This window comes from Sus scrofa, chromosome 3 (genome assembly GCF_000003025.6).
Source record: "Sus scrofa isolate TJ Tabasco breed Duroc chromosome 3, Sscrofa11.1, whole genome shotgun sequence".
NCBI classification, from domain to species: Eukaryota; Metazoa; Chordata; class Mammalia; order Artiodactyla; family Suidae; genus Sus; species Sus scrofa.
Window position 1 is genome coordinate 25,782,121 of NC_010445.4, and position 26,480 is coordinate 25,808,600.

Consider the following 26,480-nt stretch of genomic DNA (forward strand, 5'->3'; position numbering starts at 1 on the left):
CTTGCCCAAACTCAGCCTCAGTCCTCTGTTGCCGAATAGAAATGAGGAGACACAGTTTGGGATGAAGGAGGAAAAGATCACTTTACTGCTTTGCCAGGAAAATGGGGCCACTGCAGGCTAATGCCTTAAAGCCTGTGACCCCCTTGGAAGGGGTTAGGAGGTGGTTTTATCTTTTTTTTTTTTTTTTTTGTCTTTTTGCCATTTTTTGAGCTGCTCCTGCGGCATATGGAGGTTCCCAGGCTAGGGGTCGAATCGGAGCTGTAGCCACCGGCCTACACCACAGCCACAGCAACGCCGGATCCTTAACCCACTGAGCAAGGCCAGGGATCAAACCCTCAACCTCATGGTTCCTAGTTGGATTCGTTAACCACTGAGCCACAACAGGAACTCCAGTGGTTTTATTTTTTGAGGAGTATTAAATAGGACCAAAGATAAGGATCAGGGTAGAGGTAAGCTTGCACTGTCTTTTTTATTTTTTTTTTGAACTTTTTTTAAAAATGTTTTTATTACTTAATGAATTGTATGACATTTATAGGTGTACCATAATCATCACAACCAAATTTCATAGCGTGTCCATCCCAAACCCTCAGTGTACCCCTCCCACCCCCCACATTGTCTTTCAAAGCTGGCGTTTCATGGCCCCAGGACTGGCGCTGATGGTCCCCCTTCTTCATCAAGTGGTTCTTCCATTTTAGTTCTACAGAAAGGCTCAAAGATAATATTACATATACACGCCTGACGAAGAACCAGGCCCCGGCCCCAAAGCGGCACCATGGTCCCTTGACTGTTCCTCTCTGGTCTCTGCCTCCCCCCACTTCCTGGATGAGCACATTTTCAAACCTGCCTGTTTGTCCTTTTTTTTTTTCTTTTTTTTAAGGGCCACATCTATGGCCTGTGGAGAGGCTCAGGCTAGGGCTTGAATGGGAACTGTCACCGCTGGCCTACACCACAGCCAGAGCCATGCCAGATCTGAGCCGTATCTGGGATCTATACCAAAGCTCATGGCAACGCCGGATCCTTCACCCACTGAAAGAGGCCAGGGATCGAACCTGCATCCTCATGGATACTAGTCAGATTGGTTACCACTGAGGCAAGACAGGAGTGGAGGACTATTCCAATTATTTTATTGCTTTGCCAGGCAAAGGGGGCCACAGCAGGCTCAGACTTTACAGACTATCCCCCCCGCCCCTTGGGGAAAGATTAGGAGGTGGTTTCCAACTCTTTCAGGGAAGGGGCGGGGACTTCCAGGAATTGGGCCACAACCTACGTTTTGTCCTTTCAAAGTTGGCCCAGGAACTGTCATGGTGCCTGTAGGCATGTCACTTAGCCTCTAATGTGTTACCATGAGGGCATAGTGAGCCTCAAATGGAACTGGAAGTTGAACCTTTCGCCATCTTGGGCCTAACTGGTTCTAACCAGTTTTGGTCATGTCCTCAATGGCTATGTCGTTCTTTTAAAGGTTGTGCCCTGCCCCCTTCCCTCCTCTTTCACCCCAATACCTTGGAATTTCACCCCAATACCTAGCACAAGGCCTAACCTAGAATGGATAGCCAGTGTTTACTTGAATATTGAAAAAATATATGGTTCCCCACTTACAAGAACACAAATAACAAAAGGATAAAAACTAGACCCATTAGAAATACTGCCTATGGGGAGTGGGAGAGAGACGAAATAAAGGGGAATGAGTTCATTAGTGATAAAACAAAAGGGGAGTTTCCCGTCGTGGCGCAGTGGTTAACGAATCCGACTAGGAACCATGAGATTGCAGGTTCGATCCCTGGCCTTGCTCAGTGGGTTAAGGATCCAGTGTTGCCTTGAGCTGTGGTGTAGGTTGCAGACAAGGCTCGGATCTCGCATTGCTGTGACTGTGGTGTAGGCTGTCATCTACAGCTCCGATTGGACCTCTAGCCTGGGAACCTCCAGATGCCGCGGGAGAGGCCCAAGAAAATGGCAGAAAGACCAAAAAAAAAAAAAAAAAAAAAAAAAAAAAAAAACCCAAAAAAACAAAAGGGGGCTTTGTCTAGACAAATGATGATGATTTGCCAGGCAAAGAGGATGAAGAACTCAACCCTGGGCCCCTGGGATCCAGAAAGACAAAAGAGAGAGGGAGGAGGGGGGACAGAGGGAGGGAGGGAGGGAGGCTGGGTGGTTGGAGAATGAATGAGAAATCTTATCAGCAATGATGGTGGGTTACAGGGAGCAGTGGGCTGAGAAAGTTCCTCAAAGTCTTGAAGTAAGATTAACCCTCAACGGAGTTCCAGTCCTGGCTCAGTGGTAAGGAACCCAGCTAGCATCCATGAGGACGTAGGTTCGATCCCTGGCCTCACTCAATGGGTTGAGGATCTGGCTTTGCCAGCAGCTGCAGCTCCAACTCGACCCCTAGCCTGGGAACCTCCATATGCTGCGGGTGTAGCCCTTAAAAAAATAAATACATAAAATAAAATAAAATTTAACCATCAACTGCCTCGGGAGAAGGCAATTGAGTGTCTGTGAAAGCCAGGCCCCTAAAATTGAGTTCCGTTACTTTATAATTAATCTCTCTATCCAAATCTTTCATTCCTTTCTTGTCCTGGCCCTGCTCCCCACAGGATGGAGGAGCCTCAAAGGGAAAGGGGTTGAAACCAAGCAGGACTCTTTGGGGCCTTCCTGGGTGCAAAAGCCCCTCTGTGTTCCCAATGTCTTGTTCATGGGGGGCGGGGAGGCTTTAGTCTCAAGGCCTTCCCTGAGCTCCCGAGAGCAAGCTCAAAGTTGGACTGGGAGTTTAGGGTCAGTAGGTGCAAACGATGATATTGAGAATGGATAAGCGATGAGGTCCTGATTATCCATTCTAGCACAGGGAGCTACATCCTGTCTCTTGGGGTAGAGCCTGATGGAAGATAATATGAAAAAGGGAATATATATATATATATATATACACGTATGACTGGGTCATTTTACCATGCAGCAGAAGTTGGCCCAGCATTGTAAATCAACTACAGTTTAATTTAAAAAACCAAACGAAGAGCAGGTTCAAGCAGTTAGCAACTGGGACAAGAGTCACAGGCCTCCTGGTGAAACCAAGCAGGGCCCTGTGGGCTCCTGGCACACAATCCTTTCTGAGTCCCCCATTTCTTGTTTTTAGGGAATAAACTTTAGCCTCCATGATCTCTGTGTTCCAAAGGGCACATTCAAATAGTTGCTAATCAGGGAAGGGCGGGGATGCAGATAATGGAGAGAAGCAGTCAAGAAACAATAAATAGCACAGCCTTGGGTCAGGGTCCTGGTTCCTCCTCAAGGAATATGCATAACAATACCTTTGAGTTCTTCAGAGCTAAACCCCCCAACAAATGAAACATTCTTTATTCCAGAAAGAAGACCCTCAGACCCCTGAACCCCAGCTTTGAAAACAATGCAAGCTGACCTCCACTTTGATCTTTATCTGTTGGTCCTATTTTTTCACTCCCCAAACTATAAAACCACCTCCCAGTCTCTCCTAAGGGGGGCACAGTCTTTGAGGCATGAGCCTGCTGTGACCCTCCTTTGCCTGGCAAAGCAATAAAGCTATTTTTTCTCCTTCCCCCAAACATCTGCCTCCGTGTTTCTCTTTGGCACCAGTGAGCAGAGTTCCAGCAACATTAGTGGCTCCTAAGGAACCACAGATAACAATCCAATGCATACTTTGAGTTATTCTATAGAAACTAAGACCCCCTTGGAGTTCCGGTCATGGCTCAGCGGTTAATGAACCTGACTAGCATCCATGAGGGTGCAGGTTCAACCCCTGGCCTTGCTCAATGGGTTAAGGATCTGGCGTTGCCATGAGCTGTGGTGTAGGTCAAAGAAGTGTGGCTGTGACATAGGCTGGCAGCTACAGCTCCGATGGCACCCATAACCTGGGAACCCACATATGCCGTGGATGCAGCCCTAAAAGACAAAGAGACCAAAAAAAAAGAAAGAGAGGTGGAGGAGAGTAATGACTACACACCCCCACAGCCCATTGACCCCAGATTGGTTGGGACCAAAGGGTTGAGATTCTCGAAACATCACCCTGTAACCTCACCACCAACCAATGAGAAGATCCACTAGCTGATCACACACCCTATGACCTTCAACCCTAGCACTGTCTTTAAAACCTCTTGCCTAAAAGGTATTGATTGGGGAGCATGCACTTCCCCGTTATCCTTGCCTGGTGCCCTGCAAAGAAACCCTCCCTTTGTGGCAAACACCTGCTGTCAGGGTTTGGCTTTCTCCGCCGTGGGCACCCTGAGACCTGGCTTGGTAACTTCCAGGTGACAAAGTAGAAGGGAAGCTTGTCACTGGAAATCTTTTCAGGCTTTTTGAATTTTGAACTGCATGGAAATGTTGCCTATTCAAATGTAAAAATTAATTTTTTAAAAGTTGGCCAGGTTAGTAATTGTTCAGGAAGAGGATTTCCAAGCAGAAATATATTCTCCACCCTCCCCCTTTTGCAAACACTTAGGAAATTCTGTTTTCTTTCCTTTCAAGAATCAGAAGGCCAAGAGTTCTCATCATGCCTCAGCAGTAACAAATCCGACTAGTATCAGCAAGGATGTGGGTTCGCTCCCTGGCCTTGCTCAGTGGGTTAAGGATCCAGTATTGCCACGAGCTGTGGTGTAGGTTGCAGATGCAGCTCGGATCTCACGTTGAGGTGGCTGTGGCCAGTGTAAGCTGGCAGCTTTGGCTCCAGTTCAACCCCTAATGTTGGGGTCTTTGCACGTGGGTGGAAAAAGAATTTTCTGGATTTAAATCAAGGTAAGAAAAGTCAAGTTTATGGAGGCAAGAGACACTGTTAACACAGTGGGCCGGCTTTCTGATAATCAGAAAGAGCCGACTCTGGGCTCATGGTCATGTCCGTTTCCATAGTCCAAAGACAAAAGACTACAAGGAATGGTCTTGCCATATACCTGTGGACCTGCTGATTGGTTGGGGAGGGATGGGGTCTTCTCATACACTTGCTGATTGGTTGGGGAGGGATGGGGTCTTCTGATTGGTTGGGGAAGGATGGGGTCTTCTCATACACTTACTGGCTGGCTGGGGGCATATGTTGCCCCTATTGGGGCGGGCTGTGGAGTGGGCCACATACCTTTTCTAGTAGCGGGCAGGAAGGAGTAGGCAAGTTGCTGGGGTGGGGAGGTCTTTAGGACATTGTAACCATTACAGTGAGACAGGTGGGATGATAAGGCTCTGGCAGTTCTTATCTCGACCTCTCTACTGGAGGCTTTTTGAGTTTTATTTCCTTGGAGAAGCCTTGAAGTCCCACGCATGGGAATTCCCATATGCCACAGTATGGCCTGAAAAAGAAAAGCAAAACAAAACAAGAATCAGAAAGCCAGTGTTTCTCTCCTTCCCAGCCCTAAAAGTAATCAATTGAGGGTTTAGTCCTCTCCTAGCCACCTACTTAAGGCCTGCTGCATGAAAACATTACAGCTGAACACACCACACAGCCCTGGGGGCTGCCAATCCCTTCAATTATAATGTGAATGGGTTGTTCAGTGCCCAACCTGCACAACCTTATATGGTGACCCTCTTCCCACAGCCTAGCCTGCTCTGAGGTATAAAAGGCTTTTCATTTTTGTTTTTTTGGGGGGGGGCGGGGATGGTTTTTGGTTTTTGTTTTGTCTTATTAGGGCCGTGCCCACACCATGTGGGGGCTCCCAGGCTAGGGGTTGAATTGGAGCTGTAGCCGCCGGCCTACGCCACAGCCACACCAGATCAGAGCCACATCTTCGACCTACACCACGGCTCACAGCAAACCGGATCCTTAAACCACTGAGTGTGGCTGGGATCGAACCTGCGTCCTCAGGGATGCTAGTCAGATTCGTTTCCACTGAGCCACGATGGGATCTCCTAAAATTTTTATCAAATTCAAAATCCCAAGCAGTCTCCACCAAGAGCCTCTTCTTTTTCATCCATTAAGGCATTCGTGGATGTTGTTTGCTCCCTGATTTTCAAAAGTGCAGAGGAAGCAAGCTCAGTCTGCTCCCCCTGAGCTCACTTCCCTCGGGCTCAGCGCTTGAGCTCCTCGCCCTCGCTAATGATCCCTCACCACAAGTGAGTTGACTCTACCCTCAAGAGCTAACAATGATCCGATGGTTTGGTTGCCTGCTCCGGGAATCCAATTTGAGGAGTGTATTCAGGCGAGGGGAGCTTGCAGCACCCTGGCCGCTCAGGCAGTGAGGTTATTAGGAGGGGGTCTGACAAGGGCCGCTTCTCCGGAGGCAACTGGGCAGACAGCACATCGTCCTCCTGCCCTGCCGCCTGTCTCCAGAGTAAAAGGCTTGGGAACCGGGTCCAGCCTGACCTCTAATATGTCCCCAAGAAGACTCCTCTTCCTCTCAAAGATCTGTCCTAGACCCAGGTGTCCCACTGCCTGCCGATCATGGAGAGCCATTGGAGTTCCCATTGTGGCTCAGTGGTAACGAACCCAACTAGGATCCATGAGGACGCGGGTTTGATCCCTGGCCTTGCTCATGTGACTTTTCTAGGTCACATGCCAGGTGGTTTGAACCATGAGCCAGGCAAATGTTTTATACACATTTAATCCCCTCAACAACACTATTAGGTAGATGCTCTTATTAACCCCATATTTAGCTGAGGAAACAAAGCTTTGGGGCTGTTAAGTGACTTACTCAATGTTAAATAGCTGGTGACCAGATAAACCAGCATTTGGACTGAATCCAGAGCCCTTGCTGGTAACCACTACTCTACACTGCCTCTCACTGGCCAGTAAAAGAAACTGCATCTGTCCCAGCAATCAAGTTAGATTCCCAAAGCCAACTGTCTCCTATGGGGAAAAAATTTTTTTAATTAAAAAATAAAGAAATACTACTCATCCATTAGAAAAGAACAAATAGGACTTCCCATCATGGCTCAGTGGTTAATGAACCTGACTAGCATCCATAAGGACACAGGTTTGATCCCTGGCCTCACTCAGTGGGTTAAGGATCTGGTGTTGCTGTGAACTGTGGTGTAGGTCACAGATGCATCTGGGATCCCGAGCTGCTGTGGCTGTGGCATAGGCCGGCAGCTACAGCTCCGATTCGACCCCTAGCCTGGGAGCCTCCATATGCCACCAATGCGACCCTGAAGGATAAAAGAAAGAACAAAATAATGCCATTTGCAGCAACATGGATGGAACTAGAGACTCTCATACTAAGTGAAGTCAGTCAGTAAGAGAAAGATAAATACCATATGATATCACTTATATCTGGGCTCTAACATATGGCACAAATAACCCTTTCCACAGAAAAGAAACTCATGGACTTGGAGAACAGAATGTGGTTGCCAAGCGGGAGGGAGTGGGATAGACTGGGAATCTGGGGTTAATAGATGCAAACTATTGCCTTTGGAGGGGATAAGCAATGTGATCCTGCTGTATAGCTCAGGGAACTATATCTAATCACTTGTGATGGAACCTGATGGAGGAGAATGTGAGAAAAAAAAAATGTATCTATGTATGTGTGACTGGGTCACTTTGCTGTACAGTAGAAAATTAACAGAACACTCTAAACCAACTATAATGGAAAAAATAAAAATCATTTTAAAAAAGAAAAGAAATAAAACCATTGAAATCGGAGTTAAATTAGGTCTAATGGGAGAGTAGGAAGTTGCAATATAGGGACCACACTTAAGCATAGATCCAATGAATAAGATAATAATGAATTAAGAAGAACCAAAGCACATTCCAAATGAATGCAAAGCCATGCACCTGAATATATTTGACTATGCTAATGTATGTAAATAACCATGTCCAGAAAAACAAAAGGGGGTTCGGGGCCAGCTTTTCAGAAGACAGCGCCCCGCTTTTAATCTCTCTTGGTATAGGGGTCACCACTGGGCAAAAGAAAAAAAAAACCCTCTATATTGAATGCTGTAAGAAAAGATATACCAGGGGTGACATCTGGAACTTTGCGGGAGCTTAGATACCTGAGAGGAGGGAGGCCCAACTTATCCAGCTCCCAACAAGCTGCCAGAGTCAATAAATTAGTAAAAATCAGTAAGGAAAAAATCCTCTCTGCAAACAAATGCCCATTTTCTTGTCCCAAAGGTAAATTAGCAAAAGCCGAATTGGAAATCCATCCTTCTAGGGCAATCATAGTCAAACGGTGGTGTGCATTAGAATCACCAAGGGTCCTTACTTAATGTGCACATCCCCCGTGCCAGTCCTCAAGACCTCCTGAGTCAGGCAGGCTGGAAATCTGCACTTTCAACACACATCCCTGATGATTCTGAATCAGGAAGCACGTGGGTCACCTTTTTAGAAAGCTGCGATCTCAAAAACACAGGGCTTCAGAGCAGATAGATCTGGGTTTGAGTCTCAACTAACATTTACTAGCTTGTTGATCTTGACTTTGGCTTGTTGACAAAGTGTCACAGCCCCAGTACCCTCATTTGTAAAAGGGGGCTTATTTTTTCTCCTCTCTTTTTTTGGGGGGGGTGGGGCACACCCGCGGAGTATGAAGTTTCCCAGGCTAGGGACTCGAAGAAGAGCTGTAGCTGTCGGCCTACACCACAGCCACAGCAATGCTGGGTCCTTAACCCACGGAGTTATGCCAGAGATCGAACCCACATCCTCATGGATGCTAGTCGGGTTCGTTAACCGCTGAGCCAGGAGGGGAACTCCAAAGAAGGGTATGTTATTCTCCCTTTAAGGATTGCTGTGAGGATTAAATGACCTAATTCACTTAAAGGGTTTGGTGCAATGCCTGACACACGGTAATAACTCAGTAAATATTTGATATATTTACAATAATCATGCCCTGATGAAAGGTGGGGCCAACAAGAGTCTTCTTGACCCAGGGTCCAGATGCATAAAATAGAGTTGAACCTTTAGGGGGTGAAGAAGTCTTTACCTTTCCTTCTGCATCTCACTGACTCCGCCCCCTTGGGAGGCAGAGCAATGATCTAATTGGTTAGTTGACAAGAGTCTGCGCTCCATTGGTCCGCTGAAACATTTTGACATCTAGTATTTCTCTCGCTCCTCCTGCCAGTCCCTCGCGCTCCTCTTCCCCCCTCCCGCCTCTTTCCCTTTTCTTCCCCTTTCATCCCCACCTCCCTCTCTCTTACCTCCTTCTTTACTCCCAGCTCTCGCTATAAGAGGGTTTCAAGTCCTAGACCAGAGGAGGAATATCAAGTAGGCTGAATAGAGCCACAGGTCTAAGGCATATTCTTCAGTCCAGATCAGCCAGCAGCAAGTTTGATATTTTATCTGACTCCTAGGTCTATTACTTTTTCAACTGCTCTGGAACCCCTAGAACAAAGGGGTGACCATCTGCCTAAAACCTCACCACCCAGTGTGTAGCTTCTGGGCGCCATCCTCAGCGCACAGTGGGCGAACTCCCTTGATATCCTTTGTGTCATGTGGCAGTGTCCCACCGAGGCCAGTGATTCAGTCATGATTAACCATGGCAACCATACTCATGCACTAATTTCACGGCTGTCAAGATGTCCTCTTGTGGAACAGCCTGTATTTGCTCGAATTACAATTTTTTTTCATCAATTCTTAATCAAGTGGGTTTGGGTGTGCAGAATCAACAAACAGAAAATAGTCATCATAAATGACACCGCAGAAGGAGCACCCTAGACTCGGCCCATTAACAATTAATAATTGGGTTTTGAAGAAGCTTCCAAAGCACATAATGCATGTTTATAAACAAGGCTACTGCCCGGCCAGCTCCCATGAAAACAGCAGCTGCATCCATGAGGCGCAGACTACTTGCTGAGCATTCTGAGCAGCAGGTTACATGCATTCATTATCCTGTTTAATCCTCAGAACAGCCCCATTTTCAAATAGGAGGCTTGAGAAGGATTCGTGGAGGCAGCGCCCGGATGCATAGAGGAAAAGGTTAAATGGTTAGGATTCAAACTGAGGTCTCCTGTTGCCAAGGTTCCCTTCTATAGCCAGGTGTCAGGATGCCTCTTTGTAACACTCCCATCATGGCCCCTTGCATTTGAGACTCCGTCAAGCAAACCTCAGGACCGAATGGCCGGTTTTAATGCTTAAACTCATAGAATAATTCCTAGATTCTGGGAGTTCCCGTCGAGGCGCCGTGGAAACGAATCTGACTAGGAACCATGAGGTTGCAGTTCGATCCCTGGCCTCACCCAGTGGGTTAAGGATCTGGCATTGCCATGAGCTGTGATATAGGTTGCAGATGCGGGCTCGGATCTGGCGTTGCTGTGGCTGTGATGTAGGCCAGTAGCAACAGCTCGGATTAGAGCCCTAACCTGGAATTTCCATATGCCCCAGGTGAGGCCCTAAAAAGACAAAAGATGAAAAAAAAAAAAAAGAAGAATTGCTAGATTTAAATGTTGGCCCTTTCTCTTGCTGGCCGTGTGATCTTAGGAAAATCACTTAAACTCCCTGAGTAAGTTCCACTTTGTGGTATTCATACACTCATGTGCGCACAATGAGAACCCCTCCCTTTGAGTGTGCCTAGGACTCGTGACTTGCTTCTAGTCAACAGAACACAGCAAAGGTAATGGGAAAGTCACTTCCGTGATGAGATCACAAAAGATCGTGACCCTGTTTTCCTAGAAGCTTCTCTATCACCCTCTACATTTGCACATTTTGGGGGGGGGTGGTTTGTTTTGTTTTTTGTTTTTTGCTTTTTAGGGCCACATCCGAAGCATATGGAGCTTCCAAGGCTAGGGGTCAAATTGGAGCTACAGCTGCTGGCCCACGCCACAGCCACAGCAATGCAGGATCGGAGCCGCATATGCGACCTATGCCACAGTTCACGGCAAAGCCAGATCCTTAACCCACTGAGCAAGGCCAGGGATCGAACCCTCAACCTCATGGTTCCTAGTCAGATTCATTTCCGTTGCGCCACAACGGGAACTCCAGCTTGCACATTTTGATAAGGCAAGCAGCCATGGTGGAGAGGCCCACTTGCCAATAGACAGGAGGAACTGAAGCTCTCATTCCAACAGCCCTGAGGATTTGAATCCTACCAATGACCACATGAGTTTGAAAGCAGATCCTTCACCAGCTGTGACTTGAGACCCTTCAGCCCCCAGTGCCACCGTGATTGCAACCCAGGAGAGACCTGAGCTCTGCCTGAATTCCTGACCCACCAAAACTGTGACAATAAGGGTGTTTTTCTAAGCCACTAAGTTTTGTGAGAGGTTGTGAAGCAGCAAGAGAGAACTAATAACATCACTCAATCATGGATTCATTCAAACTTCCCCCGAGTCCCTACTACATGCCAGGCACAATTCTGGCATTGGGGACCCAAGGAACGAGGCCTAGCACAGGACCAGACATGCCTATGCATGAGGCAAGGCACATGTCCCTCCAGAAAGGATGCACAGTGAACACAGACCCTTTGTCAAAATGTAAATCCTGGAGTTCCCGTTGCGGTGCAGTGGAAAAGAATCCGACTAGTAACCATGAGGGTGTGGGCTTGATCCCTGACCTCTTTCTGTGGGTCAAAGATCTGGTGTCACTGTGAGCTGTGGTGTAGGTCGTAGATGCGGCTAGGATCCTACGTTGCTGGGCTGTGGTGTAGGCTGGCGGCTGTATCTCTGATATGACCCCTAGCCTGGGAAGAGGGGCAGCCCTAAAAAGCAAAAAAATAAGAAATAAAAAAATAAATCCTAAGTCTTTTAAAAAATGTAAATTTTTAATTAAAATATAAAGGTAAAATTAAGTTTAAAGTAAAGGCAAAAGGAAAAACCTAAAAGTCTTCATCAGCAGGGGAATGGCAAAAAAAAAAAAAAAAAAAAAAAAGAAAAGAAAACCAAAGCACAATTGTATTTGCAATCCAGGAAGGCCAGGAAGTGCTTAACAGCCATTAAAGATAATGAAGTAAATCTATTTCTATTGACATGGCAAAAATTCCAAGACATATGGCTGCTTAAAATTGAAAGAAAAAAAACAAAAACCAGCAGAAGAACATTTCGACGGGTAAATGATACCACTTACATTTAAAAAATAATCTACCCTAGGAGTTCCCATAGTGGCACAGCGGAAACGAATCCAACTAGGAACCATGAAGTTGTGGGTTCGATCCCTGGCCTCGCTCAGTGAGCTAAGGATCTGGCATTGCCGTGAGCTGGTGTTGCTGTGGCTGTGGTGTAGGCCGGCAGCAACAGCTACGACTGGACCCCTGGTCTGGGAACCTCCATATGCCACAGGTGCAGTCCTAAAAGGACAAAAGACCAAAAAAAAAAAAAAAAAAAATCTACCCTACACACATATGAACACACATGGCATTTATCTTCAATGGATATATAAACACATGTGAGGACAACAGCACAACAAAATAGTTAAGGGCAAGACCCTAGACTCAAACTTCCCGGATTCACCTTCCAATTATCCCATTTACTAGTTATGGGACTATTTCTGAAATCCTTTGGGCCTCAGCGTCCTCATTTTTAAAAGGGGTTGTTGTGAGGATTAAATGAGCTACTATAAGGCTCGTATATTGTGTTTGCTATTAACAACAATACTAAAGCAGTGGGTATGATTATTACTATTATTCCTCTAGAAAGATGTACCCAAGAGTGAAAACACAGAGCGCCTTAAAGGGTTCCCGGGGTGAGAGTGGAGGACCAAAGGGTCTTTAGACCCATCTGCAATGCTCAATCGTTTTCAACGATGCTGTTTCCGATATCGTGTAACCAACAATCGCCATGGATAAATAAGCAGAGTCACAGTGAAGCGGGACAGGGGCTCGAGTATTGAGGGGCACAGAGCAGGAAGTAGTCTGCTCCCCCACCCCAACAGTAGGGATGGTGTCGAGACAGGCTTCGTGGAAAGCATGACACACTCCTGAGTCCCTCCTCCCACTGCCATTTTCTCCAGGTACAAATTTTCCTGTCACTTTTTTCTGAAGGCTAGGATGCCTTCCTAGACTCCCCCACAGATGGATGGAGTCCCCCCCCCACCCAAGAGGCTGAGGAAGGAACTGAGGCTCCTTCCAAAGGTACCCGTGGACCCACGGGACGGCTGGCCCTCCAGGACACCGAGTGCACACCCATCATTTCACGAAGTCATCCTACCGAGCTGTCTTCACATTCAAGGTCACTGCTGATGGTTACTGCTGAGACCTCTGTGTTGTGAAGGGGGTTGGCTAGTAGTAGTTAGAGGTGATGGATAACCACTTCCCTCTGCCTTCCCGCCTTCATCCGCCCGGATCCGACAGCTCCCAGGGTTGGCAGTGGCTGCCGACTGGAGTGAGGAAACCCACCAGGGGTGGGGTAGGGGGGTTCCGAATGGAAACACCTATCTCCCCCAACACCTTGGGGGACCAAACCACAATCGGGATCTCATTAACTCCACATCTTAACCAACCGAGCTCAATGCCTACTGTGAATGAACCTCTCCTGTCAAAGCAATAAATTCACCTAGAGGAAGCAATTCAGTGGACCAAGAAAGGTAGGAGGGAACAGAGAAGAAATATTTATCAACAGGCTCCTTTACTTGCCAATTTCTCTTCCCTTCCCAGTTAATTTCCCCAAAAGTCTTTTTGTAAATTATTTTTTAATTTTATTATATAACAAAATATTAGTGTTTCTTATAAAATTATTATTTATTATGTAAGAAAATAATTGTGTTGCATCATCTCATAATGTCTTCACTATTATTATTGGCCATTTTATGAATGAGAAAATTGGGGCTCAGAGAGGTTCTGTGACTTTCTCAATACTGCACAGCTAAGAAACTAATGAGTTTGGTCCTTGGCACATTATTGTGTCCACTTGACAGATGAGGAAACTGAGGAATCCAAGTTTACGAGATTAGGTAGCTTTCCCAGGGAGGGTCATGTGGCTGAGAGGTGGTGTGACCACATTATTTCATTATTTCTGATCTCAAATGAGGAGTTCTTTTCTTGATTTGATGCTCACAGACAGAAGCAGCTTCTCATCCTCTTAAGCACCCACTTGGAGGCTGGATCAGACCTTTCCTGATCCCCTATATTCCACTGCTTCTTGAAAGGCGGCCCTGGATTCACTCATAGCTGAATCGAACTGGAGCGCATGTTAAAATGCACATTCCTGGGCCCTACCCCTGTTCTTTGAATCAAATGCTCACAGCACAAAATCAAGAGTCTGCTTTTTTTTTTTTTCCTTTTTGTCTTTTTAGAGCCAAAACTTTGGCATATGAAGGTTCCCAGGCTAGGAGTCAAATCGGAGCTGTAGCCACCAGCCTACACCACAGCCACAGCAACACAGAATCCAAGCAGCATTTGCAACCTACACCACAGCTCTTGGCAATGCCAGATCCTTAACCCACTGAGCGAGGCCAGGGATCGAACCTACCACCTCATAGTTCCTAGTCAGATTCATTTCCCCTGCGCCACGACGGAAACTCCAGGAGTCTGTTATTTTATTTTATTTTATTTTTGCCATTTCTAGGGCCGCTCCCACGGCATATGGAGGTTCCCAGGCTAGGGGTCTAATCAGAGCTGTAGCCACCGGCCTACACCAGAGCCACAGCAAAGCAGGATCCAAGCCACGTCTGCAACCTACACCACAGCTCACAGCAACGCCAGATCCTTAACCCACTGAGCAAGGCCAGGGATCAAACCCACAACCTCATGGTTCCTAGTTGGATTCGTTAACCACTGCACCACGACGGGAACTCCCAGGAGTCTGTAATTTTAAGTAAACATCCCAGAAGGAGTCTCATGTCCACTGAAGCTTGAGAACCACATCACAGGCATCCTTTCCTAATGCCTGGTACATATTGATCCGAGAAAGGATAAGGCAGCGTTTGAAAGAGGGTTGAGCCAAATTTTTCAATCCATCATCATTTTACATTTATGAAGTTCATTTTTGTCCCCTTGATCAGAGGTCTAAAGCCAGCAGCCTAGAGTCTTTCTTTGGCCAGCTGTTTAGTCTCCTCATCCCCACTCCCCACCTAGGGTTTTGCAAAGAATCTAGTCAGGGCCACTGGGCACAAATCCCAGCTCCAGCTGGGCCACTTACACACTCTGGATCTCAGTTTCCTCAAATGCTAAATGGGGTAATAATACTCATGCCTCACAGGCATACGAGAGTATTAAACATGCTCATTTGTAGAAAGCTTATAGAAGAGGGTCTGGCAGAAAGGAAATACTCAATAGTGGTTAGCTATCAATATTAAAATGCAGAATTTTATGGATAAGCAACGAGGTCCCGCTGTACAGCACAGGGAGCTATATCCAGTCTCTTGGGACTGACCATGATGGAAGATAATATAAGAAAAGGAAAGTGAGTTCCCCTTGTGGCTCAGTGGTCAGTGAATCCGACCAAGAACCACGAGGTTGTGGGTTCGATCCCTGGCCTGGCTCAGTGGGTTAAGGATCCAGCATTGCTGTGAGCTGTGGTGTAGGTCGCAGGTGCAGCTTGGATCCAGTGTTGCTGTGGCTGTGGCGTAGGCCCACGGCTACAGCTCCTATTAGACTCCTAGCCTGGGAACCTCCATATGCCGCAGGTGAGGCCCTAAAAAGCAAAAAAAAAAAAAAAAGAAAAGAAATGTATATATGTATGACTGGATCACTTTGCTGTACAGCAGAAATGGGCACAACATTGTAAACTGTCTATAATTTTTTAAAAATATACACAATGGAATATTACGCAGCCATTAAAAGGAACAATGGCTTTTTAGCACCATGGATGGACCTAGAAATTATCATGCTAAGTGAAGTCAGTCATACAATGAGACACCAACATTAAATACTTTCACTGACATGTGGAATCTGAAAAAAGGACAGAATGAACTTCTTTGCAGAACAGATACTTACTCACAGACTTTGAAAAACTTATGGTTTCCAAAGGAGACACTTCAGGGGGTGGGGGGATGTGCTGGGGTTGTGGGATGGAAATCCTATAAAAGTGGATTGTGGTGATTATTGTACAATTATAAATGTAATACATTCATTGAGGAATAAAAAAATTTAAATTCAAAATTCTAGATTTTCTTGATTTACTCATGGCAATACACAACTGGATCCAAGTGGTATCCAATCCACTTTAGACTGGGGGGTGTGGTCCCCCTTACAGCCCTTAGTCACTGGCCTTCCATCATGAGGAATCTTCAGCTAGCCCTGCAGGCCCTTGTGTTGGTGACACAGAGAGTTTAATTGAAAACACATGTCCAGGAGTTCCTGTCACTGCACAGTGGTTAACAAATCTGACTAGGAACCATGAGGCTGCAGGTTCGATCCCTGGATGGCTCAGTGGGTTAAGGATCCGGCATTGCCATGAGCTGTGGTGTAGGTCGCAGACGTGGCTCGGATCCTGTGTTGCTGTGGCTCTGGTGTAGACCAGTGGCTGCAGCTCCGATCAGACCCCTAGCCTGGGAACCTCCATGTGCCACAGGAGCGGCCCTAGAAAAGGCAAAAGAAAGACAAAAAAAAAAAAAAAAAAAAGAAAAGAAAGAAAGAAAACACATGTCCATTCTTGCCGCCTCCAGGAGCCGGGGAGCTCCAACCCCATCACCCCAAAGCACCAGCCCAAGCTGCACCCAGCAGGGGCTGCCTCGGAACTCAGCACCCACATTCCTGGGAATGAACCTGGAGCAAGAGGTTCCTTCAAGTCCTTCAAGACCAGCCCCTGCTGTCCTGCCCAGCCTCGAGAGTCACCCCTCTCCTGTCGCAGCTGTATCTCCGGCAGGACTGGTGCAGGTACTCTGGCCTCGCCATGCCACCCTGCACTCCACAGCAGTACAAGCTTCATGATAATTCCGGGACTGGTCCTTCCCAGGTCTTGTTCCCTGGCTAACTCACCCTTTCTCCTTCTGGTTCTAGCTAAAATGTCACTTCCTCCAGGAAGCCCTCTCCGCCTGCAGAGGGTATCTGAGCCACCCCTGTGTCCACAATTCCCTGGGCTCCTGCTCTTCAGAACTTATATGATGGTGTTGGGTTACTGCTTATCGTCTCCCCACATTGACCATGAGATTCATGAGGCCAGAATCTGTGTCTCCTTCACCACTGAATCCTCAGCACCTAACAAAGTATTTAGCACATAGTTGGCACCCAAGAAACGCTTACTGGAGTTCCCACTGTAGCACAGCAGGTTAAAGATCTGGTGTTGTCTCTGTGGCAGTGCAGGTCAATCCCCAGCCTGATGACACAATGGGTTAGGGATCTGTGCTACACAGCTGCAGCTTGGATTTGATCCCTGGCCTGGGAACTTCCATATGCCATGGGTGTGGCCAAAAAATAAAATAAAATGAAATGAAATTAATGTTTGTTGAATAAGTGATTAAACACAGGGATTCTGTTGAGACTCACTAGAGGGACCAGAATTCTCTTTACAAAAGAAAGAGGGAGGGAGTTCCCATCATGGCTCAGCAGTAATGAATCTGACTAGGATCCATGAGGATGCAGGTTTGATCCCTGGCCTCGCTCAGTGGGTTAAGGATCTGGAGTTGCCGTGAGCTGTGGTTTAGGTTACAGATGAGGCTCAGATCCCGCATTGCTGTGGCTGCGGTGGGGGCCAGTGGCTACAGCTCTGATTCAGCCCCTAGCCTGGGAACTTCCATAGGCTGTGCGTGGGGCCCTAAAAAAAGAAAAAGAAAAGGAAGGAAGGGAGGAAGGAAGGAAGGAAGGAAGGAAGGAAGGAGGGAGGGAGGGAGGGAGAAGAAAGGAAGGAAGGAATGAAGGAAAGAGGGGACAAAACAAGCACTTTTTAAACACATATGTGAACCCTCACAAACACCTTATGAAGTGGGTATTATAAGTCCTTTTACAAATACAAAATCTGAGTTTCCCAAAAGTTTAAACTATTTGTTCAGCCTAATGAGCCAAAGTTGTTCTGTAATGTCCCAGTCCATGGATATCTTAGGCTCATGGACTGGATGACCTCTGTGGCAACTGCTCAGCTCAGCCATCACAGCACAAACGCTGCAACATGGACCCAAACAGGCTTGACTGTGTCCCCGTAGAATTTTATTTACTGGCAGCCAACGGGTAGGAGTTGACCCATGCGCCATAGTTTGTAAAGGCCTGAGGCAGGCATAGATCTAAGGAAGTTTTGGGTTTTTTTGTTTTGTTTTTTTTTTTTGTTTTTGTCTTTTGTCTTTTTAGGGCCGCACCTGCAACATACGGAGGTTCCCAGGTTAGGGGTTGAATCAGAGCTACAGCTGCCAGCCTATGCCACAGCCACAGCAAAGCAGGATCCTTTCTTTCTTTCCTTCTTTCTGTCTGTCTGTCCGTCTGTCTATCTGTCTTTTTAGGGCTGTGTCTGTGGCATATGGAGGTTCCTAGGCTGGGGGTCAAGTTGGAGCTACAGCTGCAGGGCACAGCCACAGCCACACGGGATCCAAACCGCATCTGCAACCTACACCACAGCTCACAGCAATGCTGGATCCTTAATCCACTGATTGAGGCCAGGGATGGAACCCGAGTCCTCATGGATCCTAGTCGTGTTCGTTAACCACTGAGCCACGATGGGAACTCCCTAAGGAAGATTTAAACCCATGTTTGTCTATTGGTATTTCAACCTCTCAGACAAAAATCTGAGAGAGACCGAGGATTGATACAAACGGCGAAGGTGCCAGAAGAGACGTCTGCTTTGGGAAAGGCCAGAGCAGATGCAGTCCCTCTGATCGGGGGAGCTCATGTCACTTACTCATCAAGGAGCTCGTCACTGAGCACCCCCTGCATGCATCCTAGGCTTTTGCTAAGAACTCAGGGTGCCCAAGCATGAATAAGGCCGGTTCCTGGCCTCTCTTAGCCTGCAGAGTAGTAAACAAAGTGATATGTACACACTTTGCTTTTTTTTTTTTTTTTTTTTTTATTTATTTTTTTGGTCTTTTTGCTATTTCTTGGGCCGCTTCCACGGCATATGGAGGTTCCCAGGCTAAGGGTCTAATTGGAGCTGTAGCCACCAGCAACGCAGGATCCGAACCGCGTCTGCAACCTACACCACAGCTTACGGCAACGCCGGATTGTTAACCCACTGAGCAAGGGCAGGGACCGAACCCGCAACCTCATGGTTCCTAGTCGGATTCGTTAACCACTGCGCCACGACGGGAACTCCACACTTTGCTTTTTTATTGTTGTTTTTGTTGTTGCTTTGTTTGCTAAGGCCGCACAAAGGAAGTTCCCAGGCTAGGGGTCAAAGTGGAGCTGTAGCTGCCAGCCACAGCCACAGCCGCAGCACCACCGGATCTGATCTGCATCCTCATGGATTCTAGTCCAGCTCATTACCACTGAGCCACAATGGGAACTCTGCCCTTTCCTTTAGTCATTGAATGTTGAACATCTCCTGGGTGCTGGGAGTGAGACAAGAGCAGGGGACAAATCCAGGCTTTGTCCCCTGCTCTTAGGCAGGTTACAGCCCAGCTGCAGCAAGGACCATGAAATAATAATCACACAGATAAATATTTAATTACAAATTGGGATGGATGCCACAAAGGAAGAGAACATGAGGCTGTGAGAGAGAATAACGAGAGAAAACACTTTTAGGTTGAGGGGCAGGGAGGCTGGTCAAAGACGGACTCTCTGGAGCAAATGCCCCAAAACTGAGACAGCAAAAAAGTAGAGGCGGTTCAGGGGAAGGGTTAGGAGAGGCTTCTGGGAGGCCAGGCTATTCGAACACTACTTGGAAGGATGCGTGAGCAGCTTGGACGTGCAGGAACCAGGCTGCCATGTGCACCTGTAGAGACCATCCATAGCACACATCTGGGGGATACCCTCCCATAGACATGGCGGGAATGGCGCCCCCTATGGCTGTGCAGTGGTACACCTGTAGGCAACAACCTGGGCTGGGATAAAAAGAAAAAGCCTTCCAGAGTTCCCACCGCGGCTCAGCGGAAGCAAATCTGACTCTCATCCATGAGGACGCAGGTTTGGTCCCTGGCCTCGCTCAGTGGGTTAAGGATCCAACGTTGCCGGGAGCTGTGGTGTCGATCGCAGATGTGGCTCAGATCCCATGTTGCTGTGGCTGTGGCTGTGGCTGTGGCATAGATTGGCAGCTGCAGCACTGCATAGAGCCCTACCCTGGGAACAACTCTATGCCAGGAGTGAGGTCCTAAAAAGACCAAAAAAAAAGAAGAAGAAGAAGAAGAAGAAGAAGAAGGAGAAGAAGAAGGCTTCAGGTCGGAAGGAACAGGGAGCAAGGTAATGACCAGGGGCCCCTTAACTTCACAGGGACCACTGGCTTAAACACTCCATGTTCTGGATTCTGCCTCCCCTCCTCCTCCTCGGGCTGCAGTCTGTGCATAGCGGGGCCTTCCTGGGCCTTCTCAGCAGCTGTGATGAATGGCCTCTCATTGCCTGTATCGATTCCCCCAGGGAGCCCCTTGCCTGTTCCTCATCAGCCCTCCTTCTGGCTGCAGTGTGTTAAGTGGGTACTCAGCCCCATACTTATTACTCCACTTTAATGAGCTGGTGGCAAAAAACTTGCGGATAGAAAATTCATATGTATTGAATTTGATTGTCCCCGAGCTTGCTCCTGCATGTCTAACCTGCCTTGTCCTAATGGCTGGGACCTCTCTGGATTATTGTGTTATGGTTTTATTGATGGGCAGTCTATTTGCCCATTTCTCTGGACAAGAACTCACCCCTCCACCCCCCATCCCTACAACACCCATCTCTGTTGATTAGGTCCCAGAGGGCTTGCTTTCTTCCTTTTTTTTTTTAGGGCCACACCAGCATCATATGGAGGTTCCCAGGTAGGAGTCTAATTGGAGCCACAGCTGCCAGCCTATCCCACAGCCACAGCAATGCAGGATCTAAACCACGTCTGTGACCCATACCACAGCTCACAGCAATGCCAGATCCTTAACCCACTGAGCAAGGCCAGGGATCGAACCCGCAACCCCATGGTGCCTAGTCGGATTCGTTTCCACTGCGCCACGATGGGAACTCCTATCATGGCAGGCTTTCTGCCTGGGCAATCTCTAATCTGAGTAGGGGAGAGGTAGGTCATGGGTCCAAATTCATATACCTGCCAGGACCAGGAGGGTATTGCGGATGAGGGAACTGAGCTGGGAGTCAGAAAGAATGATGCAGCACCATTTGAAAGTGATGGTCGAAATTCCCTGGTCCATGGGCTGAGGATCTGGCATTGTCACTGCTGTGGCTCAGGTCGCTGGTGTGGCATAGGTTCGATCCCTGGCCCCGGAGCTTCCACATGCCATAGGCACAGGTAAAAAATAAATAAATACAAATAAAAGTGATGGCCCAACCCAGCTCCCCCCCCCCTTGTTGCCATGTGCAAAATAGGACCTCTGTGTGAACAGATCTTCAGTTTCCCAGGAGCTTGGTAAAGGGAGGTTTGTGTGTGTGTGACATCTCTCAATTTTAAATACCTTTGATTAATCTGTAAGAATGTCATCGACACTGTGCACACCAAATTAGGTCCAGAGATCAAATCCCAAGTCTTGGGCCATCAGTTTGCAATTTCTGAGTGAGAAGAAGCGGAGAGCCTGAAAATGAGACGGTGTCTCCCCATGGAAACCGCAGGTCCCTTTGCAAGGCAGTAAGAACCAGTAGTTAGTAAAATGGGGGTTTAAAGTCAGACAGAGCTGAGTTCAATGCAAGATTCACCAGGCATGGGACTTGCTCTGACCAATAAAATTTGAACACAGTGAGACGTGTCACCGCGAGGTAGAAACTTTAAGAGCCAAGGCACCATTTGCTGTAAGCTCTTTCCTACATGGTGGCCACATGCCAAGACCGGAGCCTCCATCATCCTACGTCCCTCCATGACAATGTGGAGCAGATTCTTCTGCCGAACTTTAGCAGCCACAGGGCAGAAGTCATAAATAAGGTCTTAGCCAGAAAAAGAAAAAAAAAAAGATCTTGGGGAGCCATCAAGTATTTGGGTGTTTTGTTACTGTAGCAAAACCTACCTTATCTTGACTGATATGTATTTTATCAAGTCATTATAAAAGTTAAATTAGGAGTTCCCACTGTGGTTCAGTGGTTAAGGAACCCCACTAGCATCCATGAGGACACAGGTTCGATCCCTGGCCTTGCTCAGTGGGTTAGGGACCCAGCATTGCAGTGAGCTATGGTGTGGGTCACAGACATGGCTCAGATCCTGCATTGCTGTGGCTGTGGCGTAGGCCGGCAGCTGTAGCTCCGATTGGACCCCTAGCCTGGAAACCTCCATACGCCACAGGTGTGGCCCTAAAAAGCAAAACAACAGCGACAAAAAAGAATGGACCCAGAAGCTATGCTATTTCATCACCTCAAGGACTTATCTCTTGGGGGAAGGTGAGCAATTTCTCTGTGACCAAGACTGGCATTTTTGGAGGCACTAGCACAGCACCCCAGTAAATGTCCCCTCCTTTCATGCCCTGTCAGATAGCCAAAATCAGTCAGAAGACACTTCGAGGCAATGGAGAGGACCAGTCAGGGTCATGTGAGACACCCCTGGAATTGCAGAAATGGTGGGGGAGACATGGGGAAAGGCCCACTGAAGTTCTGTGCTGTAACAGGTAAAGACATGAGTCAGCAAAAGGCAAACTGCTTCAGCAAACAAGACCCCACTGGTCCCCAAAGGCCACTGAGCCCTGTATAACCAGGTCGCTAGTAAAAACTCTGATAAGGACAGGATGGACACAAATAAAGGAGTTGCCGTTGTGGCTCAGCGGGTTAAGAACTCAACATAGTGTCTGCGAGGATGTGAGTTTGATCCCTGGCCACGCTCAGTGACCTAAGGATTTGGTGTTGCCATGCGCAGCAGCATAGGACACAGATAGGGCTCGATCTGGCGTGGCTGTGGCGTAGGCCGGCAGCTGCAGGTCTGATCCGACCCCGAGCCTGGGACCCTCCATATGCCGTAGGTGCAGCCCTAACATCAACATTAAAAAAGGTAAATTTTATGTCGTGTATTTTACCACAATAAAAAAAGTAATGACCCTTCCCCAAAATGCAGTTTCAGGCCACACCCAAGATGAGCCCAGGCCCTGCCTTTTTAACAAGATCGCCAGGTACCATAAGCATATTAAACCGTGAGAGCCTCTGTCACCAGGACACACTGCCGCCAGATGCAAAGAAGCACCTGTCGGGAAGGCTGTGAACCGGGGAAGGTACAAGGTGGGCCAGAACGCGGGCAATAGGGGGGAGGAGCTCTAAGCCCTGCTGCCCCTCCCACTTGCAGGCTGCGCTTTCCGTCCTGCCTCCTCCTGAGTCACCGGGCCCCGCGGAAGATGCCTGTGACAAATGGGGTCCTGGCATGCTGGCAGTCAGCCCGGATAACAGAGCTTACCTCCCCAGCATGTTTAGCTTGGCTGTTTGGAGCCCTTTGGCCGCCAGTAGAAATCACCGTGGTGCCTCTGAGCCCCGCTGCAGAGGAAATTAATTCCTCCGGAGCTGAGGGAGCCGGGCGGGTGGGGGAGCGCTCGCGGGGCTGGTGGAGCAAAGGCTTTGGCAGCAGCTGTTCCATTTGGGGACCTAATGAGACTCGAGGAAAAGCCTGCCTAGGGATGCCAGATACTGTTTGCTTGTAGAGCTGATACAGCCTTGGCCAACTTGGAGGCCGATGCGAAAGTGTCCATCATTTTTTGTTCAATTTTGCAGCTCCGTCTAGCGTTTCAGAAAGAGGAGGATTAAAACCATCTCTCTCCCCAGGCTACCTACCCCTCAGTTCTACAAATATTCAGGAAAAGACAGGCGCTTTTCAACATTGGGTATTCCTAAAATCCCTTGTCGGGACCCCCTTCTGACTCACTCTGCACCAAGCCCCGATCCCCCTCTTTCAAATCGTGTGGGTCTGTGCTGCCTTTTGTAGCCAATGCATATCTCTCCACCATGGGTATAAACATTGAAAAGGCACAAGCCCAGGTGATCAAAAATATAATCTTTCTTATTTCCTCATAACTGAATTGTATTATTTTCTCAACTCCCCACTCTATCTGACTGCAGGAAACCTAATCCTGTTCACTTGAGGATAAACGTGGATGATTCAGGAAGAACTCAGCAAATTCAAGGTTTCATTGGTTATTTCATGGTCTAGTCTCCTTCTAGGGGCTTCTAATTTCTGGGAGGCTTACATAACCTCGTGGCATTGGTGGGGGTCAGGCACCCACTCAGAAGCACCTTGTCTGGTCTGGTCTTTTATTATTATTATTATTATTATTATTATTTGTCTTTTTAGGGCAGCACCCAAAGCATATGGAGGTTTTCAGGCTAGGGGTCAAATCGAAGCTGCAGCTGCCAGCCTACACCACAGCCACAGAAACGAGGGATCCGAGTCGCATTTGCAAACTACACCACAGGTCATCACAGCACCAGATCCTAAACCCACTGGGCAGGGCCAGGGATCAAACCTGCGTCCTTTACTCCTTACTCCCATCACAGGGACCTCTTAATATTTTCTGGTATCCAGTCAGTGATGGTCATTCTCTCTCACTCCCACTGCAACACCATGCTGACCTTGGATGACCTTGGGCACAGAGAGTGTTCTATGCTCCCTGAGAGATGTGGGCGATGTTGAGGACTCAGTGAGCCTGCCCCTAGCCAGTCTGCTCAGACAGCACTCACAGCCACCTCCAAGCCAGGCAGCATGCAAGCTTCTCTGTGAGTGAGTCTGGAAACTGAGCATCAGGTCCCCTAAACCTCCCTGGAGTTAGTTCAACACCTTTCCCCTTGAGATTCACTGAGGGAAGAGGCAGAAGACAAGGTCCCTTCTCTCAAATACTCATGGCAAGAGTTCCCATCATGGCTGAGCAGGTTAAGAACCCAACGTAGGTCCGTGAGCCTGCAGGTTCAATCCCTGATCTTGTTCAGAGGGTTATAGGGCTCCCGCATTGCCTGGAGCTGCAGCATAGATTGTAGATGTGGCTTGGAACCCACATTGCCATGGCTGTGGTGTAGGCCGGCAGCTACAGCTCCAATTCAACCCCTAGCCTGGGAATGTCCACATGCTGCAGGTGCAGCCCTAAAAAGGGAAAGAATAAAAATAAAATAAACAAAATACTCACGGCAAACTGACTTTGCCAAAGACAGAGGCAACAACGTCTCTCATGCCACATCTCTCCTTACAGTGTGACCTTGACAATCCATCCAGTGAGTGGCGGATCTACATCCCCTTCCCTTGAACCTGAACAGGACGTTTTGGCTGCCCCCGCCAATAGAGTCAGGGTAGAATAGACGTTATGTGACTTCCAAGGTCGGATCGTCTAAACGCTCTGCATTTCCACCTTCTTCTCTTGCGACACTTCGCTCTTGGAACCCAGACCCCATGCTATGAAAAGCCTAAGCACCCCCAAAAGGGGCTTATGGAGAGGAACCAGATCCACAGCCATGGCCCCAGCTGAGCTCCCGACCAACAGCCAGCACCAACCTGCCAGCCGTATGAACAAAGCATCCTCTTGAAAATAGTTCCTCCTGACCACCCCCACCCCTCACCCCTCCAAGCCATCGAAGCCAAGCAGCCTTCTTCAGCAAACTCCGCCCAAATCGCAGAATACGGAGCAAAATAGATGAATGCTGTTGCTTCAAGCCAACACGTTTTGGGATGAATGGTCCTGTGGCAATAAATAACCGACTCCGTATTTATCAGCATCTACTTCTCTTGCTTCTCTGAGTTTCTCTCTTCCCAGGGAGATTTTTTTATCACTTCTGGGGTAATAAAACCTTCATCTACCCTTTCCCATTATTTTATTATGGCATAAACCTTACACCCCAAGCTCTTCAGAACTTAGGCTTTTGAACCTATTAAAAAGCTGGCTCTTATAAAGCAAGCCTTGGCTTTCAAAATTATTGTCAGGTGCCAGAGGTTTAAAAAGCCTTTTTGGAAACCCCAAAGTTCAGCACTGAGTTCCCTGGTGGACTAGCAGTTAAAGGATCTGGCATTGTCACTCCTGTGGCTCAGGTTGCTGCTATGGTGTGGGTTCAATCCCAGGCCCAGAAGAGTCCATATGCCGCTGGTGCAGCCAGGAAAAAACTAAGTAAATAAATAAATAAGCTAAGCACTGTCTTTTTTTTTTTTTTTTTTTTTTTTTTGTCTTCTTCTTTTGTGCATTCTTGCTATTATGGCTTCTCCCTGAGGATGATAAGGATGGAAAGAGGATGGAATGAGATGGGAAGGACAATGAGAGAAGGAATGCCCAGGAATGGTTGAATGTGCTGAAGAGTATTTTATAATATTATCAAATAGTTTTTGATTTTAAAAAAAAAAAAAGGCGTTTTAAACCAAAGCAGAGGCAAATCTTCAGCCTGTGAGATTATCCCATTCCTTTAGTTGCCCTAAATCAACTGAAAGCCAATGATTTCTTTTTTCCCAGGGCATATGAAGCTTCCCAGGCTAGGGGTTTAATTGGAGCTGCAGCTACAGGCCTACACCACGGCCACAGCAATGCAGGATCCAAGCTGCATCTTCGACCTACACCACAATTCAGGGCAATGCCAGATCCTTAACCCACTGAGCAAGGCCGGGGATCGGACCCTCAACCTCACAGTTCCTAGTCAGATTCATTTCTGCTGCACCATGATGGGAACCCCATCCTTCTGCTGATTTGAACAAGTGCCGTGACAGTCCTAGTTTGACCTCATAGGGTCAGATACTCCATCATGTGATATGAAGGAGGAGCTACT